The 7,038-nt window shown below is 36.3% G+C and overlaps 1 pseudogene; it reads right to left on the bottom strand.

Annotated features, from left to right (window-relative positions):
• Window positions 1–342: 342 nt before the first annotated feature.
• Window positions 343–2,214, bottom strand: LOC143601711 (high-affinity nitrate transporter 2.1-like; annotated as a pseudogene).
• Between the last annotated feature and the right edge of the window lie 4,824 nt (window positions 2,215–7,038).

The following is a 7,038-nucleotide window of genomic DNA, read 5'->3' as shown; positions in this document are numbered from 1 at the left end:
GTAAAGTTTAGATTGTTTTATAAGTGGCTTGCAATTTGCTAACTAATGTGTTCGTTTTGAGTCTTTAAGTTAGTTATCTTTTCAACGAATCAGGTATAATGCTAGATAAAACGGTATTACTGATTGATACGGTAGTACAAGTATACATGAAATACATTTATTATATTGTTCAAACATGTGGTTTGGAAAAATAAAGCTAAGACTCACTAATAGACACTTATAACAAGTTTGTTTTCAGATAAGATTAATTAGAAATCATAATCCCTTTGGTTGTTAGGGCATCCCCATATTGCTAAATCAGGCGGAATTGTTTTGTTTGTGGAAAAGATGAACCAAATTGCTTCTTTTGGTTACTATTCAACTAAACATGCAATCTTTATTTGAAAGTTGTAGTGATCAAACATGGTTGGGAGTGTTTTCCGGTGGCGTTGGAGCCGATGCCACCCTCCTGCCACGCTCTGAGCGGCTGTTCTCGGCAAACTTAAGACTTGCCTGATGCATCCCTTTCTGTTTTTCCTCCTCGGTCCATTCAGATTCATAGTAATGCTCTTCACTACCTTTGATGATATCTTGACTAGGAGGAAAAAACATGCTCCCCCATTGAGGGAAGTGAACAAAACTCACAGGAATTGTAACAAGCATGATCATGATACCCATGTACGTCAACCCTTTTTCTGTTGAGAAAGATGCATTGGCAAAGAAAATCAATTGTGTTAGCCCTGATCCAAAGTTCCCACCGGCCCCCGTCATTCCTGATATGATACCAAGCGAACGCCGGGAGATGAACGGAATGATGCCGAATGTGGCACCGCATGCGCCTGTGCTCCGATGGAAAAGAGCATCATAAAGGTGATGGCTAATGGTAACGAGTTCACTAAGCCAAGGCATAGGCAGCACAAACCGCCAAAAGTTTGAAGAAGCCATAGGTTCCAGAGGCGACCTCGCATTCCAAATCGTGTCGCCATGAAATCCGATGTAAAACCTCCAAAGGGACGAGCTAGAAGGTTTGCCATTCCGAAGCAAGCCGCGATGATTCCAGCAAGGTGGAGCTTTAGGTCAAACCTATAATAACACGCAATTTAAAACTGAATTTAACTAAATGATAATAGAGTTATATAATTCATCACATCTAAAGTGACTATTTCTTCACTTTAGCAACACTTTGTTAATTTAACTATTGAGCTATTTATGAATAGAAACATATAATATACCTATCGTAGAAGTATTCAGCAATCACGTTATCAATTGTAAGCTCGACGCCCATTGAATAACCATAGAGAAGAACAAATATCCATGTCCGGTAGTTTGTCACAGCATACCATAAAATCTAATAAGGCGAATAAAGGTTAAAGTTAAAATATTAAGAAGAAATTAATTAATTAATTAGTACCTTGCCGAATTTATCTTTGGCAACGTCCCCCTTCTGCTGAAGGGCACCGAGGTTGCCATCAGGCAAATCCTGACCAAGAGTCAAGACAAGTATGCCCATGATTACATGAAACCACCCCGGTATGAAAAATGCGATCCTCCACGCGGTAAAGGGTGTCGCGCCGGCCTTCTTGATGATCTCGAACAACACCGGCATAAGGAGCTGAGTGGCACCTCCCCCCATGTTCCCCCAACCGGCCGCTGTCCCGTTCACCAGCCCGATAATCTTGCTGTTGAACATGGTACTCATCCAGTACTGGCATGACACAAACGTCGCTAACGAGAACCCGATCATGAACCTGACGGCTATGTACCCGCTCGCGTCGCTAACGAACGACATGCAAAACACTGTGGGAGCCGACAGCATGATGAGGAAGGCGCAGCCGTAGCGAGGCCCCAACATGTCGCAAACCACTCCCATGGTCAGCCTGGAGAAAATGCTACCGGAGACGGACGCCACACCTGCGTTCCCTATGTCCGCTTTCGTCAGGTCCAGGTTGTCCCGGATGATGGGCACCAGCGGAGCCGCCGCGAAGGTGGACACGAAGGTGGTGAAGAATGATATCCAGGAGAGGTGGAATGTTCTCATGTGAGGGTTTGCAAATGAGAACAGCTTGAACACCGTTGCTTTGTGTTCAGAATCCACCGGTAGGTCGAATTTCGCAGTGCGATCCGTGTGCACCACCGGAGACGCCACTGAGAAGGCCATCACTGCTTCTCTGCCGGTCACTCCATGCATGGAGCTTCCCGGTGAACCTTCAATCGCAGGCATTGTTGTTACTCGATCTCTAATTAAATGATATCTCTCCGGTTTGATTTTATGTTTTTGTTTGTTGATATGTTGTACGTATTTATATATGCATAGTTAAGAAATTTAATAGTGCAAGTAGAGGGGGTGTTGAAATGGTTTTAGAATATTCAACATATATACAAGGGTTGACAAATGAAAGGGTTAAAATTTGATAGCTAGTGGACATCCCCAAAAGGTTGTAGATACTTTTTAAGGAATCCAGTTTGCCGCATACGATGGAGAGAAGCAGTATCTGGCCTTATCCGATACTCCAAAAGATCTTTACCACAAATTAGGACATGTTTACTGCAACATATGGAATATACGATCTATATGGCTTCTAATTTCGGGTACAACTATATGTGATTAAGCAACAAATTTCGGTCAACAATATCACACAAAACCAACAATAAATAATTTCCTTAGTAATCATATTTTCTCTTATCTAATTTCACAATGTAATTGCGTCTCTTAAACAGATGGCTAATATGTAGAGTTTATGGTTTAGAAACAGCTACCCAACCTTTCTCTTAATTTCAATTTCGAATTTAAGTAGTGTTAAGTGGATACCTTTATAAACGTTAATCTTATAATTCAATCTTTCAAAGAGAACAAAAACTAGTATGTTGTCTAAAACATGATTAAATATTTGACTATTTTGGTGTGATTCCCTCACTCAATCGCGTCGAGGGTTAACGGGATACAACTACCTCCTCTGATGTGCATTAAGGGGGTCACCCAGCGTGGGGATTTATACACCTTAGATCTTGTTAGCGCCGATTGACCTACCCTTTCAAGATATTTGTTTTAGAGGATATATTGAGATTGTTGTTAGCTTTATAGGAGACGGTGTTTGGGGGGTTGGGGGGGGGGGGGGGTTCGGTCGGGTTTTATACATACATACACATTTACACACACACACAAAAGATGGATTTTTTTCAACAATCATATTGAGTTTAAAAACTTTAAAACTTATTATGTTGACTACATTAATCCACATCATTCATATATTAAAATAAAAAGACAGAATTACAAATTTTGTCCTTTAAAAAAAGCCAAATTACGGTTCGTGTCCTTTTCTTACTTTCCTTGCAGGCGGTATACTTTAAACTTTTTTTTTCTACAAGTTTTGTCCTTTACGTTAACTGGGTTAGAAAAAGTCAGTTAAATCCCCTCACGTGAAGTGCATGTGAGGGCATATTGGTCTTTTTGCCTACCCTGCAACTTCTTCTTCTTCTTCTTCATTTTGCAGATCTTTACCTTCCCCTCCTTTCTCTCTTATTTCTCTCTCTACGCCACCACCATCACCAACGCCCACCCCCAGCTCCGGCTCCGTTAATGCTGCTCGCCGTGATCTGCTCCGGCCACCGATGACGTCACCTTAGGGTTTGAAGCCACAAAATAAGACGACGAGGACGATGACGTAATCATAAACCCACTGAACAAGCCATCGCACTGGACTCTCTCCTTAATGCATTCCTGTCCGCCGGTGCGCATGGCGGCGTGTTTTGGCTTCCCTTCGCGGTGTGACTCCACGCGCCGCAGCGTGCAGTCGCCGAACCCGATTGAGATTCGCTCGAAGAAGTCGCCGGAGAAGCTCCGGCTGCCGCACCTGACGGATCTGGATCTGGATCTGGATACCTTCCGGTCGTACGGACATGGGCTTTCGGTTTCGGTTTCTTCAACCACGATGATTTCACTGTCGGTTTGATTAGATCTGATATTGGATGCATGTAAGATGTTCGACGAAATGTCTCTGTGAGTTTTGGGGTGTTTTTGTAAGTGGATGAATGACTAGAACCCACGTTTGTGTGGGCTGGTTAAGTTGTCGTCTAAGTAAGTTGCTGACGACTTGCTTCGTTTCAAAAGTATATTATTATTCTTATTATTATTATTATTATTATTGCCATCAATAATAATATCATGGTCTTTCTTTTTCTTCTTTTTCTGACCAATCATATACATCATCCGTGACCGGTTGGAATGGTAGTGGTGACGGTGACACTTGGTGGTGGTGCTACTACTAGTGGTTGTGGTGCTGGTGCTTGGGGTGATGTGGTTGTTTGAAATACTTGAAGTAGTATTTGAAGCCATGATGGAATGGTTGTTCCCATTGTTGGTGGCGTAGAGAGAGAAATAAGAGAGAAATGAAGGGAATGTAAAGATCTGCAAAATGAAGAAGAAGAAGAAGTTGCAGAGTAGGCAAAAAGACCAATATGCCCTCACATGCACCTCACGTGAGGGGATTTAACTGACTTTTTCTAACCCAGTTAGCGTAAAGGACAAAACTTGTAGAAAAAAAAAGTTTAAAGTACACCGCCTGCAAGGAAAGTAAAAAAAGGACACGAACCGTAATTTGATTTTTTTAAAGGACAAAATTTGTAAATATGTCAAATAAAAAAAGGCATTATAGTATTTTATTATTTTCATATTTTAATTGTTGTTTCTCTCTCATTTTTTTATATTCTCTTTCCTATTAATTATAACTTTTAAAATAACTAATATATGTATATTTAGAAAAAAAAAACGAGAAATGTAATGTTTTTTACAATAATCCGTATATGTAATACATTTTATCACTTGGGGTCTCGTGCCATTTTCTGTATTTCATATTTGGGTAATTTATGGCATTTGTGTAGTAATTCGAATAATTTGTGTATTGGAAGTAATTTCTCTAATTTGTGTAGTTTTGTAATCTAGGTAATTTATGTATTTTGATAATTAATGTAATTTGAGTAATCGACTTTGATGTTATTTGGGTAATTTAAGTCATTTGTATTTGTAGTAATTTGGGTAATTTGTATACCAGGCGTAATTTGTGTATTATGGGTAAATTTAGTAATTTGTGTAGTTTTTGTCATTTGTGTAATTTTGGTAATTCATGTAGTTTGGGTAAGTTGTTTCTTATTTGTTTTTGTATATAATTTCCTATACAAAGAAATTACAAATGTTTAATCATGTATTATATATATATACTATGTTATGTACCCGTGTGCAACACGGGTTGGAATAAATAAAGTTATTTAAACAACGACATTATAAGAAAATCAAAAATGTGTTAAATGTTTATATAAATATGTATTATATTGTATATTATATTACATATTAAACAATATGAAAATGAAAATTCTAAATGTCTAAATATTTTCTTTTTATACAACATTTATTGTTTTATTTGTAACTTTACCGTGTCTATCCCCCCCCCCTCTCTATATTATTATGTCTTCATTTTTATCTTTGTGTTTTTATCAAATGATGTAGAATATTAAACTGTACAAAATACATGTACATACTCATTTTGCTTCCTCTTTTATTTCTCTTTAGAGCAATATGGTATAGTTTTCTTTTGAGTCTTAAGATGTCAAGTGACACAAAGATAGTCAAATTAGGTCTCAAGTGCCACAAAAATCCTTTTATTTGTTATACAAAACAAAAGGTCACTATATATAGTCACTTGGAAATTCAAAAACATATAGTCGATAAAAAATAGAACTATATAAAACATGCAACCAATATAGTTAGTTAGCAACTCAAAATGATCCATTACATATTGTGGCAATTTCGACCTGTTTAGTTTTGAATGGATTGATTCGAGTTATGTTTAATCAAGTTATTAGGAAAATAAATTATATTTGATACTTATGTTTTTGAAATGAAACTTAAAAAATTTTTTTTGTAGAAAGTATATTCAAAATTAAATTTTGGAGAATAACCCGGCCCCAAAGTATGTTAAAAGTTTCACAATTTTTAAAGTGGTTTAATCAATGAAAAAAGATTATTTAAGGTTGGCTTTATATAATCACATTTAGTGTGTCATATCTAGATTAAAGCACATCATTATTAATATAAGTTTCGAAATAGGCGGGTCATGTTAACTTTCAGTCACTTTTATCTAGTTATTTCATTTATAAATAAATAGCGCTTTATTTTGATTTTTGTTAACAAATAAAATTCAACTAATTTAATATTTTAACCCATTTGAGATAAAAGCAGTGTTTAGAAACCAGACCATATTGGTCGTCCAACCAACAAATAAATCAAAAAAATAAAATATAAATGGTTGGTTGTTCGTAAACCAGCTTTCAAATGGCAAAAAGAACCCGAAAAAATCAGTTGGGATTACATTAAATATTTTTAAAGCTAAGTAGCTATACACAATAGTTCATGTGTCGCCTAATGATAATGATAAGTTTGATGCATTACCTTGTCTTTTATAAATGTTGGCTTTCTTCTTGATTCCTTATTGGAGCAATGTGAGATGTGATATAGTTTTATTTGGAACCTTAAAGTGCCAAGTGCCATAAAGATAGTCTAATTAAATGCCAAGTGACACAACCATATTTTTTGTTTATATATTATATTAAGGATGAGTTTTCATTGTTTTCTTTTTTCTGCAACATCAGACTATATAGACATTGTTCGTATTAAAGACCGTAAGAAAGATATAATTAAAGCAAATATGCTTGGTAAATTTAAATATTGATTTTTATTTTTCAAATTAAATTCAAGTTAATAAAATCAATAACGATGGAATGCCATTTGAAATGTTTGACAACGGACTTTCAGATGCATCAACTGAAGCATTAAAAAAAATAGGTACAATGTTATATGTTAGTTGTAGTATAAAATAAACATATCCCAAAATTTAATTATAAGCAAGTAGACAAATGATACTTTGTTGTATAACTCCTGCTAGAAACATCGTTCTTCGAAACTATAAGGTGAGCTTTTGAACTTTTAGACATCGCCTTATAATTTAACAAAAATATACATTTATATAAGGAATCATATGAATGATAAAAGAAGTATAAAATAGCATT

This window comes from Bidens hawaiensis, unplaced genomic scaffold, assembly GCF_021521415.1.
Source record: "Bidens hawaiensis isolate Kalapana, Puna unplaced genomic scaffold, B.hawaiensis_p1.1 tig00056991_1, whole genome shotgun sequence".
Lineage (NCBI taxonomy): Eukaryota > Viridiplantae > Streptophyta > Magnoliopsida > Asterales > Asteraceae > Bidens > Bidens hawaiensis.
Note: the sequence above shows the minus strand (reverse complement) of the source record. Positions and strands in the feature narration are given on the sequence as shown.